Here is a 13,284-nt window from a genome sequence, read left to right on the forward strand (position 1 = left end):
ACTAAATATCATTATAGCATATATTTCTTTGTATTCTTCCTTATGCCTTGTTTAGACTCACAGAAAGGCTTATTTTGATAGATATTGCCCTTTCAATCAGTTGTGCCAAATTGCAGTGCTATCACTGGAGAAGCTGCTTTTCTGTTCTCTCCCTAACACTGAATATTTAAAAATATACATATTTTTGAAATTTCAAGCTTACAGAAAAGTTGCTTGAACAATGCAAAGGACTCCCACATACCCCTCACCCATATTCCCACATTGGTAACATTTTATCGTATTTGTGCTCTCTTTCCAATATTTTTTCTCTGAATCTTTGGAGGGCAAGCTGCAGACATAATATCCTATATCTCTAAACATTACAGTGTGTATTTCCCCAAACCATGTTCATTCTGTTACATAACCTCCACATAACTCTCCAAATCAAGAAACCAACTGTGGGGCCAATTCCACCGTCCAGGACACAGACCTCATTCAAGCCAACTGTCCGAAACATGTGCCTTTCCCCCTCTAGTCCAGGATCTCCTCCAAGATTGTGTATTGCATTTAGTTCTTACAGGCCTCCAGTTTCCTCCAACCTGGAACAGTTCCTAAGTTTCCCCCTGTGTTTTGAGGCCTCCACAGTTTCAGGGTATGGGCCTTACATTTTCCAAGATGACCCTCAACCCAGGTCCACTTGATGTGTTCTTAGTTGCATTCAGGTCATGCTTCTTGGGCAGAAAGACCACAGAAATGATGCTGTGAAATTTCAGTGCACTGTGTCCGGAGGCACATGGCGGTGACTCGTCCCATCCCAGAGATGTTAATGTTAGCTCCTGGTCATGTTGGTGCCTGCCAGGTTTCTCTACCCTAAACTTGTCCTTGCCCTTTTGTCATTGATGGGTATGTTGTCTGGGATCATGTTAGTACTCTGCTCCTCAACAAACCTCCTCCATAGATGGCTCCTACCTGGATCAGCCACCTCCATGATGGTTCCCAAATGGGGTTTTTCTTTTCTTTTCTTTTTTTTTTTTTTTAGGAATCAGTCTTTATTTTTTTTTAATTTAAAATTTTTATTTTTTATAAACATATATTTTTATCCCCAGGGGTACAGGTCTGTGAATCACCAGGTTTACACACTTCACAGCACTCACCAAAGCACGTACCTTCCCCAATGTCCATAACCCCACCCCCTTTTCCCAAATCCCCTCCCCTCAGCACCCCTCAGTTTGTTTTGTGAGATTAAGAGTCACTTATGGTTTGTCTCCCTCTCAATCCCATCTTGTTTCATTTATTCTTCTCCTACCCACTTAAGCCCCCATGTTGCATCACTACTTCCTCATATCAGGGAGATCATATGATAGTTGTCTTTCTCCGCTTGACTTATTTCGCTAAGCATGATATGCTCTAGTTCCATCCATGTTGTCGCAAATGGCAAGATTTCATTTCTTTTGATGGCTGCATAGTATTCCATTGTGTATATATACCACATCTTCTTGATCCATTCATCTGTTGATGGACATCTAGGTTCTTTCCATAGTTTGGCTATTGTGGACACTGCTGCTATAAACATTCGGGTGCACGTGCCCCTTTGGATCACTACGTTTGTATCTTTAGGGTAAATACCCAATAGTGCAATTGCTGGGTCATAGGGCAGTTCTATTTTCAACATTTTGAGGAACCTCCATGCTGTTTTCCAGAGAGGTTGCACCAGCTTACATTCCCACCAACAGTGTAGGAGGGTTCCCCTTTCTCCGCATCCTCGCCAGCATCTGTCATTTCCTGACTTGTTGATTTTAGCCATTCTGACTGGTGTGAGGTGATATCTCATTGTGGTTTTGATTTGTATTTCCCTGATGCCGAGTGATATGGAGCACTTTTTCATGTGTCTGTTGGCCATCTGGATGTCTTCTTTGCAGAAATGTCTGTTCATGTCCTCTGCCCATTTCTTGATTGGATTATTTGTTCTTTGGGTGTTGAGTTTGCTAAGTTCTTTATAGATTCTGGACACTAGTCCTTTATCTGATATGTCGTTTGCAAATATCTTCTCCCATTCTGTCAGTTGTCTTTTGATTTTGTTAACTGTTTCCTTTGCTGTGCAAAAGCTTTTGATCTTGATGAAATCCCAATAGTTCATTTTTGCCCAAATGGGGTTTTTCTATCCCCATCGTTCCTTCTACATTAATTAGTTGGCCTTGTGTTGTAAGAAAGGACTTTTCCCTTTCTCCCATTTTTTTTTTTTTTTTTTTTTTTGGTATCAGCAGGACCTCGTAGATCCTTATTTTATAATCCATATCTATCATTTACTCAGTTTGATGCTCAGATTGTCTCAGATTTGCCCAGTGGGAGCCACTTCAAGGACACAGTGTCTCCTCATCCTGTTGACTTGAATCTATCATTCATTGATCATTTCCTTACCTTCTGGCACAATGAGCTATTCTAGGCTCATCTCATCTTGCATTTTCCCTGACTCAGCCTCGGAATCAGTCATTTCTTTGAATCATCCTGGTTTATTTCAGTGAAGGATGATATTTAAAATCAAGATATGGGCACTCAGTACACTCATTGCTACTGGGACATCATTGCTTCTGTCTACCTATCTATGTATCTGCCTATATAATCAATGTAATCTATGTGTGTATTTATCTGTCTCCCTATCTGTGTATGCTCCTGTACACATATAGACTCATTTATTCACCTTAAAGTTATTTCCATATCTACTTGTATAATTTATAGAACCATGAGTTCATATGGATTCTTCTTGTTCCAGTCCAACACCTCAAGGTTCTCTCTCGCCTTCCCTTTACATTCGTAAATCTCTTTTCTGGCAGTGAAAATCTTGGCTCTCCTTATTATCCTCAATATTTTTACTTATTTGCTCAATTGATTTACTCTTTTGCTTGATGTACCCCGTCTCCCCACTTGCCTTCTGTCTTCTTTGCCTACCCCACAGCCTCTGCCTCACCATCGTGCAAGTTTGGCTGCTCTGTCTGTCAGACCACACCCTTAGCCTCCCTCACCACCCAGCCTCCTCGCCCATCGGGCACAGCGGCCCCAGACTTCCCTGTGATCCTTCCCGCTGCCAGCCCTGCATCCTTGGCCACTGACGAGTGCCTCCATGCTCCTACTCCCCCTCAGTATTTTCAGTTACTAAATATTGCAAATCTTATAGCGTAAAAGAAATGTCAGTGTTGTAGTTTGAGTTCTTTAATCGTTAGTGAGGTCGAGTATCTTTTCATGTTATTTCTTATTTGAATTGCTTATTTATTTTGCCTGTTTCTCTACTAAGTTCAGCTATTTTCTTATTGGTATGAAAGAACTCTTTGTACAGTAGAGACCTTGGCTCTTGGTCATATGCTACAATTTGTCTTTTGATTTTGTTTATGGTGTTCATTACCATTTAACCTTTTTTACATGATAAAATCAGCCTGGTTTTTTTTTCAGGGTTTCATATTCCCCAATTTTTACATAAATATTATTTTCCCTAGAATTTTAGTCACTTAAAAAATAGGTAAACTATTGATTCTGGAATGTGTGTGTGTATATATATATATATATATATATATATATATATATATCTCCATCCATACACACACACATTAAGATTTTTTTTTAAAGATTTTATTTATTTATTTGACAGACAGAGATCACAAGTAGGCAGAGAGGCAGGCAGAGAGAGAGAGGAGGGAGCAGGCTCTCTGCTGAGCAGAGACCCACTGAGCCACCCAGGCGCCCCACACATTAAGATTTTTATTTATTTATTTGAGAGAGAGCACAAGTAGGGGGGAGGAAGCAGAAGAGAGGGAGAATCAGGCTCCCCACTGAGCAGGGAACCCCACTCAGGGCTCAATCCCAGGACCCCAAGATCATGAGCTGAGCTGAAGGCAGATGCTTAATTGACTGAGCCATCCAGGTGCTCCTGGAATATCTTTCAGTATTAAGATAAAGGTTAGGAAATTTCCCCCCCAAAGGGCTCGATGGTTATCCCAACATCTTTTATTGTATAATCTATAATTTCCCAACTTAAATTGTTGCCCTTATTACAAATGAAACTTCAACGTATATTTGAGTGTAATTAAATTCTCCAGTTTGTTTCACTGATTTGTCTCTCTCTTAAGGCAACATGCCGTTAATCACTCTAGTTTTTGTTTGTTTGTTTGTTTGTTTGTTTTTTAGATTTTATTTATTTATTTATTTGACAGACAGAGATCACAAGTAGGCAGAGACACAGGCAGAGAAGAGGCAGAGAGGAGGAAGCAGGCCGCCTGCCGAGCAGAGAGCCCAATGTGGAGCTCGATCCCAGGACCCTGGGATCATGACCTGAGCCGAAGGCAAAGGATTAACCCACTGAGCCACCCAGGCGCCCCAATCACTCTAGTTTTATAATACGTTTTAATACCTGGTAGGTAGGGAAAATCCCCCTTCATTGTTCTTTTAAAAGGATTTTTACAGCTCTCTCTATTCATTTTTCTTAGCAAAGTTTAGAATTATTTTGCTAAGATCCCAAAAAATGTTTTTGAAGTTTTCATTTGGATTGCCTTAAATTTTAGAAGAATTTGGAAGAATTTATATTTTTATATTTATATTTTTACTCATAGAAGAAGGCGTCTATTACCATTCATGCAGGTCTTTACTTGTATGTCCCTACATAACAGTTTCTATTTCTCTGCATTATGATTCTGCACATTTCTTGTTATGTTCATTCCTAAGTATTTTCTTACTTATACTGCAATTGGGAAATGAGTCTTCTATTTCATCGTATTTTCTGACTAGTTATTACTTGTACATCTGAAGGTATACTGAGAGGAGGCAGTCCCTCGTGGTCAGACAGATGGGCTCTGGAATTAGGCTACCTGGATTTCCATCCTGGCTCTATCATTCACAAGCTGTGTGACTGTGGGCTGGTGACATGGCCCTTCTGAGCTTCCGTGTCCTCATTTTTAACATAAAGATAAAAATAGTACTTATTTGATGGCAATGTGGCTGGTGAATAGTAAGTCCTGAATAACGATTAGCCATTATTATTTAAAATTTTTGTAATAAGCTATTTTCCTGAGCTATTATAATGTATACATTTTCCTGAATTATTGTCTTCTCATTTTCATATTCTTGTATTGAATCATTACATTATTTCTAATAGTTTATCAGAGATCCTTTCAGATTTCTTAGGAAGAAAACTACATAATACATGAATGCTTTGTTATCTCCTTTCCAAGAGCTGTACCTTGTTTTGTTTTCTGATTTAGTTGTGATGTCCTGATCTTATTTCTGATTCATCAGAAATATTCTCTTTGCTTAACTTTTTTTTTTTTTTTAAAGATTTTATTTATTTATTTGACAGAGAGAAATCACAAGTAGATGGAGAGGCAGGCAGAGAGAGAGAGGGAAGCAGGCTCCCTGCTGAGCAGAGAGCCCGATGCGGGACTCGATCCCAGGACCCTGAGATCATGACCTGAGCCGAAGGCAGCGGCTTAACCCACTGAGCCACCCAGGCGCCCCTTTGCTTAACTTTTTAAAAAAAGATTTTATTTATTTATTTGAGAGGGTTTGAGAGCACAAGTAGCCAGAGCAGCAGTGGGGAGAGGAAGAAGCAGACTTTCTGACAAGCAGGGAACCTGATGTGGGACTCGATCCCAGGACCCTGGGATTATGACCTGATCCAAAGGCAGACGCTTAACCAACTGAGCCACCTAGGCACCCTGCTTAATTTTTGAGTAAGGTATTTGTTACTGGAGACACATGTGTGTCTTTATCTTAAAGATATCCAGAGATATCTATATAGATACACATTTAAATATGTTCTAATACAATGTTATTTAAAATTCTTTTCCATTAGAAATGGAGATTTCATTTTATCCAGTACCTTCCCCCCGCCCCCCAGCATCTAAGGAAATGATTTTGTTATTTTTCTATTTTAACCAGTTAATATGATGAATCCTATTTACAGATTCCCTATACCATCCCCGTAGTCTTGGAGCAAACCTCTGCTTGTATATTATGGTAGTTTTTTAATGTGCTGCTGTAATTTGTTTGTTAATATTTTAGTTAATGTCTTACAATCAATTTTCTTTTTTCTTGTTGTCTTCAACTTTTAGTGTCTCATATATACCTCTTTCTTAAAAATTCAGAATATTGCTTCTTTGCAGATGCTCCAGATTGCTACCTTTTTTCCTTAATTGTATTTGAAAAGTTATCATATAGTAAAATTGACTTTTTTGGGGAGGGATATGCAGTTTCCTGAATTTCAACATATATATATGTATATATGTATATACATATTCAACATTTATGTGTATATTCAACATTTTATATTTATGTGTGTGTATGTGTGTTTGTGTAATTGACACCATAATCAGGGTATAAAATTATTCCATTGCCATATATATCCCCCTTGTGTTGCTAACCCGAGAAAAAAGGGAAGGAGGGAGAGGGAGAGAGAGGGTGATGACAGGGAGGAACCTGTAGAACACACAATCAAGGAGCAAGGGGCTCCCAGAAATGTTTTTATGGGGCACCAGGTAGAATATTGGACTATGGTTAGTGGGAAAGTAACTTAAAACTTAAGATTACTTTGTGGCCATAGACTGTTAAAGTCTAAGGACATGTTAGTTAACACTTGTTTAGAATGTAACTTTTTTTTAAAATTTATTTTCAGTGTAACAATATTCATTGTTTTTGCACCACACCCAGTGCTCCATGCAATCTGTGCCCTCTCCAATACCCACCACCTGGTTCCCCCAGCCTCCCACCCCCACCCCTTCAAAATCCTCAGATTGTTTTTCAGAGTCCATAGTCTCTCCTGGTTCACCTCCCCTTCCAATTTCCCTCAACTTCCTTCTCCTAACTCCCCTTGTCCTCCATGCTATTTGTTATGCTGCACGAATAAGTGAAATCATATGATAATTGACTCTTTCTGCTTGACTTATTTCACTCAGCATAATCTCTTCCAGTCCCGTCCATGTTGCTACAAAAGTTGGGTATTCATCCTTTCTGATGGAGGCATAATAGTCCTTAGTGTATATGGACCACAATAGAATGTAACTATTGAAGAAAATGAGTTTTCTGAATCTAGTTTAAGCTTCTTTTTATTTTTTTTAAAGATTTTATTTATTTATTTGAGAGAAAGATTGAGAGACAGACAGATAAGCAAGCAGACGGTGCATGGAGCCTGACAGGGGACTCGATCTCTTGAGCCTGAGATCATGACCTAAGATGCAATCACGAGTCGGTTGCTTAACCCACTGAGACACCCAGCTGCCCCTAGCTTCAACTTCTTGATTTCTCCTAGAGTCAAGAATTGTTGGGGGCAGAAATTGTAAAAAAGAAAGAAAGAAAGAGAAGAAAATGTCTCAATTTCAAGGTTTTTTTTTTCCTTTGCTATTAATTTACATTTTTATGACATCAAGGTCAGAGTTTGTGAGCTATAATATAGCTACTTTTAGAATTTTTAGGTTTCCTTTGTGGCCTAACACATAACAAATTTTACCAACACCACATGACACCTGAAGAAAAAGAATATTCTCTGTTTCCTATGCACAGAGTTTACTATATCATGTACAGTCATATTTAATATATTTTATTAATTATATCATTTAGATTGTGTATATCTTTAATAGTTTAACAGTTAAAAAGTCAAGAGAGGGGAGTTGAAGTTTCTTATTCTTGTATTTCTGTTATTCCAGTGTATTTATCTGTAGTTTTTACTTCATATATTTTGGATGCTATGTTATCAGAAGTGTCATGACATTTGTTCTCATTGTGTTTCATATCTTTTATCAGTATGGGTACTGCTTTTTCTCATTCAATACGTCTGGGTTTCAGTTCAGCGTTTTCTAATACTCGGACCATGGATCCCGGTTTAGTTTGCATTTACCTGGATCATTCTTGAAAATCTTTTTACCTTTTAAAAAAAGAAAAAAAAAATCTTTTCGCTTTTCACTCATGTCCATTCCTCCTCCTTGCCTCCTTCCTCTGCCCTCCACTGTGCAGATACAGCTTATCATACCTTTTTGCTTTCTTGAAAATGATATACTCAAGCCCTTATTTCTTGATTTGTCAAGAAACAGAACAGTGTGTGATAGTATAAACCCACTTTTATCATGAAAGATCACAAATCTGAGCCTTCATATTTCCTCCCCCTCCTAGGTTTGTTATGATCTGAGATTGCTATCACAGTCAATTATAGATACTCTTATTATTTATTTTTATATAACATAGGTTTTCTTTAGGAATTACAGTTTTCATTTTGATTTAAAATTAATTTTTGTAGCTATTGAGGCTGAGTTTTATATTTAAAAAATCCAAGACTCAGTTCTTACCCTTCCTTTCAATAGCTTTCCTATTTTTTATTTCTTATTTTGAATTAACTTATGATCGTCTGAGTTTTATTTTCAAAACACTTTTGAAAAAAAAAACGCTGATGGATCCTGTATTTCCTGAGTAAATATGAATCAAATATTGGTTGGTATAAACCTCTTAAGTTATACTTTTTGTTGTTGTTGTTTTGAAAACTTGGCAGGGTTTACTTTGGTTTTCGGATGTGCATTAATGTGGAGATGGAGGGTTAGCTGATATTCTTCCTCTTGTTGATAACTTGGTATTTCTGGCTGGGAACTCAGATAATTTCTCCTGAAATCCTTTACCTTGAACATCTTAATCAGACTAGATGCAGATTTGACCTCTTCTCTAAAAATACTTTTGCACGGCACCTAGGTGGTGCAGTGGGTTGAGAGTCCAACTCTTGGTTTTGGCTCAGGTGGTTGTCTCAGGTTCCTGGGATCAAGCCCCATGTTGGGCTCCATGCTCAGTGGGGAGTCTGCTTGAGATTTTTCTCCCTCTCCTTCTGCTCCTCCCCCCACGTCTAAAAAAATAAGTAAATCTTTAAGAAAAATATTTTTACAATGCCATATCCTCCCTCAATCTCCATATTCAGCTTTTCCCCCTTTGTTACGTGCTGGATTGTTTTTATGATGCTTTGCTCTGCGCTCTCCTTTAAGGCTACTCCTCCGTGTGTTTACTTCCATTGTCTGCTGTCCACAGCAATCATCTTCTCAAAATTGTTCTGAAATATTTGACCTTTTCCTTTGTATTTTATGTGGTTTTTCTATAGGTTATCTTTAATACTCCCCACTTTTCTGCTGTATCACTTCTGTCCTCTGGGTTTCTTACCTGTTCGATGGTAGCATAGTTGGATGATTCTGGTGCATAATTCCTTACCTTGGTTCCCCCAAACTACTAATCTTATCTGTTATCATCTTATCTTTAGTTTCTTTGGGCTGTGGTACATTTGTGGTCTCATGGTTGCTTTTTTTTTTTTCTGTTTCCTGTCTTTTGGGCCATATCTTTTTCCAAAACGGAGTCTCTCTCTATTTTTAGCCTGATCTGTTTCTTCCTTTTCTTTCCTGTTCTCTTTTGAAAATTTCCATAGTTTTGAAGTTTGATGTTATTTAAGCCTACTTACTTTTGAACCAGAGTAGTTTCACCAGGTTTATTATTTGCCCAAATTTAGAACACATGTGTTCTCACTCACCTCCTTCCCTGTTTACCTAGGTCTTTTCTGTACCCCTCAGATCTTGACTTTAATGGCTGCTCTTCTGGGGCCTGGAAGGGAGGAGGGCAGGGGCAGGGGCCCTGGCAATGGTTAGAACTGCAAGTTCTATGACTTTCTGGTACAGCACATGGCCTGACGCCCTGCAGGGGAGTCTCTCTGCTTGGCTGGGGGCACATCCAATTGTAGGCAGTGGGAGGCAGGGACACTTTCAGTTTCAGGTGGTCCCAGCTTCAGAGACGGTCCCCTTCTAAGGCCAAGTGTTTGCCATCAGAGCAATCTGTTTCAGGCCTTCAGTCCAGCCCAGCTCTTCTGCCTTCTCAGGAGACCGAGTTCTAGGGATTCTGGCTCTTCTACCTATTCACAGGGAGGGAGAGAGGCCGAGAAGGTCATTCTTTACATCTTTCCCTGAGTCCCCTCGGCCTGCAGGAGATGCCGTGGCCTCTCTCTGTTCTGTGAAGTTTTGTGTGTTATCAGCGTGTTTTGTCCTGGTGTTTATCCCCTTTGAAAGAGTTCTGCTTCCTTCTCGGCTAGAGGCACATACCACAGGCTTGTCCGAGTTTGGTCAACTTACTGTTTTCTGGAGTAATGGAGAGTCTTCTAGACCAATAGTTCTCATCTAGGAGCAATATGGCTGACCCAGGGAACATTTGGCGAAGTCTAGAGACAACTTTGGTTGGCACAGTTTGGGAGGGAGGTGCACCTGACATCTCCTGGGCGTAGGCAAGGGATATTATTAAACATCTCACACTGCACAAGGTAGCCCCCCTCAGCAAAGAACCCTCCAGTCCAGGCATCAGTTGTGCGAGGTTGAAAAACCTTGTTCCAGATCGGCATTCCATGGCCCATCTCTTAGGCGTGCATCTCCCTGTCACCACCCCAGCAAATGGGGTGACATCAGAGATTCTTCTGAATTTCACTCATCCCAGCATTGCAGGGAAGATCAACCTATCAGTTCTCAGGGTCTCCTTTCAATTCGATCTTTTTTTTTTTTTTCCCCAGGAAGAGATGTACTTTTCAAAATTTGACTCAGGTGGTTGGGGCCCATTCCAAGCTTCAGAACTGTTGGCTTATTCTTGGTCATTTAAAATTTATTTTTGTTCATTCTCCTCAGGGTTTGGTCATGGCTAAGGAGATTGGTGGTTTAAAATACCTGGAGCGGGGCGCCTGGGTGGCTCAGTGGGTTAAAGCTTCTGCCTTAAGCGCAGGTCATGATCCCAGGGTCCTGGGATCAAGCTCCACATGGGGCGCCCAACTCAGCAGGGAGTCTCCTTCTCCCTCTTTAAAAAAAAATTTTTTTTAGATTTTATTTTTATTTATTTGTCAGAGAGAGAGAGTGAGAGAGAGTGCTCGCAGGCAGGCAGAGGCAGAGGGAGAAGCAGGCTCCCTGCTAAGCAAGGATCTCCCCCCCCCATGTGGGACTCAATCCCAGGACACTGGGATCAAGACCTGAGCTGAAGGCAGCTGCTTAACTGACTGAGCCACCCAGGCGTCCCTGCTTCTCCCTCTTGCTACCTCCTTTCTCCCATCTCCTTCCTCTCTCTACACCCACCCCCCCGCCACCACCTTGCTCGAGCTCACTGTCGTGCTCTCTCTCCCAAATAAATAAATAAAATCCTAAAATAAAGTGCCTGGAGCACTGGGCTCTCCCACTGTAAGGCCTCAAGACAGTGTTGAGTGAAAAAAAAAAAGTTTGATGAAGCTATTCAAGTGGGTTCTCTGCCCCCCTTCCTCTCAAGAAGAGGAAGAGAAAATGCCTGCCGTTGTAAAAGGCTGGGCCCCTCTCCTGACCTGCCCCCTTGGAACCTTTGTGATTTGTTCAAAACTAGTGGAGCCATCATACCCAAGGCCAAGTCTTTGTTAGGGATTCCTTTCTCCATAAAACCATTTTGAACCCCCCCCCCCCCGCCGATTAATATTTTTCGTTCTGTTCTATTCACAGAGAAGGACCTTTAGTCAGCCTGCATTTATTATCCATCTTTCCTTGATGTTTCAGATAATTTTAAAGAAAACCTCACAAATAATTTGCCATTTTAAAAAAGATTTTATTTATTTATTTGTCAGAGAGAGAGCACAAGCAGGCAGAGTGGCAGGCAGAGGCAGAGAGAGAAGCAGGTTCTCTGCTGGTCAAGGAGCCCAATGCGGGACTCGATCCCAGGACCTTGGAATCATGACCTGAGCCGAAGGCAGCGACTTAACCATCTGAGCCACCCAGGCATCCCATAATTCAGCCATTTGATCCTATATTCCAGCAGTAGCTGTAATGACCATTCTGTGTATATCTTCAAACCACCCTTTCCTGTGTGTGATGTCATTCAATCCTGCAGCAGCCTGTTGAAGTAGATATTTTTATGCCCATTATACAGTGGCTCTCACTCTCCTGTGGCTCAGGAGTTGTTGTGGATTGGATACACTCGACTCCAGGTTTTGTGTCTTTTCCACCATGCACACTGCTTCTCAAGAAATGAAGCAATGACCTCTTTGTGTGCTGGCGAGCGTGTTGGTCAAAGAGATGAGATTCTGCCAAGACATTGCTCAGCACCTCTACTCTACCTAAGGGCATATTTAACTGAACTTAATTGGAACAACTTCCCAGGGTTTTAAAGTTTTTATCATTACTTTTTCTATCTCATTGTTAAGCAACTGCAAAAATTCAGCATCATTAAAAGCAGCTGCTATTGTAAGGGCAGTTATACGTGAATGTGTTTTCCCCCTATACCTCCTGGAATTAAAAGAAATCTAACAGATTGGAATTTTCCAGCTGGACCCCTTCCTCCATCTACTGTGGGGTGGGTCACTATATTCAGATTACCCAGAGGAAAGAACACTGTGATCCCCATTTTAGCTATGTGACCAGGAGCAAGTTTGGTAACAGCTCTAGGCTTCATCTCTCTCCTGGTGGGAGTCAAAAGTGTAGGGCTGTTTGCTCGTTCTGCCTTTAAGTCTTCAGAATTCGTGAAAGCCAAACCTGGGAATTGGCCCCCAACCACAATTTCAGCCTGGGCTTTGCTCTATTTGTGGGTGGCCCCAGAGAAGTTTCCTTGGGGGCTCATCTTACCTATCGGTAAAATTACCTTGTTACATAAGCCCTGTGGTTTTCAAACTGTGTTCTGAGGAGCCCTAGGAACGGTGGTTGGGGAAACAGACCACGCTAGTGCTTTGCATGCTTGAGCTCTGGCTAATAAGGTTCCCTGTGTAACAGGTGTTCTGTTATTTACAGATTTAAAAATTGATGCTGCATATTCCTTCCAGGACAATCTCTTCTCTGAAAGTTTCCCCCAAGTAAACATTCTTAGAAACCAAACCTTGTGCCTTTAAGCATCATTTTGATTTGATGCTGAATGGGAATGAATCTCAAGAGGATTAAGATGTCTTGCCTTATTGAACATGAGAGACTGAATATTAATGTTTTCTTGATGTTAAGGATCATTGTTATGAGTATCAGCGTGACACAGTGACGCCCCAAGGACCTGGTTCCGGTGGGAACAACCATCACCCGTTCACTGACTGTGCCCATGTGAGTGTGTTTCCTTAGCTTGTATGTCTGTTTGCTGGGATTTCCTCTCTCCCCGGTGGCCACTGAGCTGTCTGATGTCCTCACACATGGCAGTGAGGGGTCATTCTAGACCCCAAGAAGAAAGTCTGACCACAGTGTAGCTCATTTTTAGAGGTATCCCCATCCTCCTAGCATTCTCCTCTCCACAAATTGGTGGTCTCAGGACTCCTTGCTTGGTTGTTCCAGAAACACTTCAACGCCC

Source organism: Mustela nivalis, assembly GCF_964662115.1.
Source record: "Mustela nivalis genome assembly, chromosome: 8".
NCBI classification, from domain to species: domain Eukaryota; kingdom Metazoa; phylum Chordata; class Mammalia; order Carnivora; family Mustelidae; genus Mustela; species Mustela nivalis.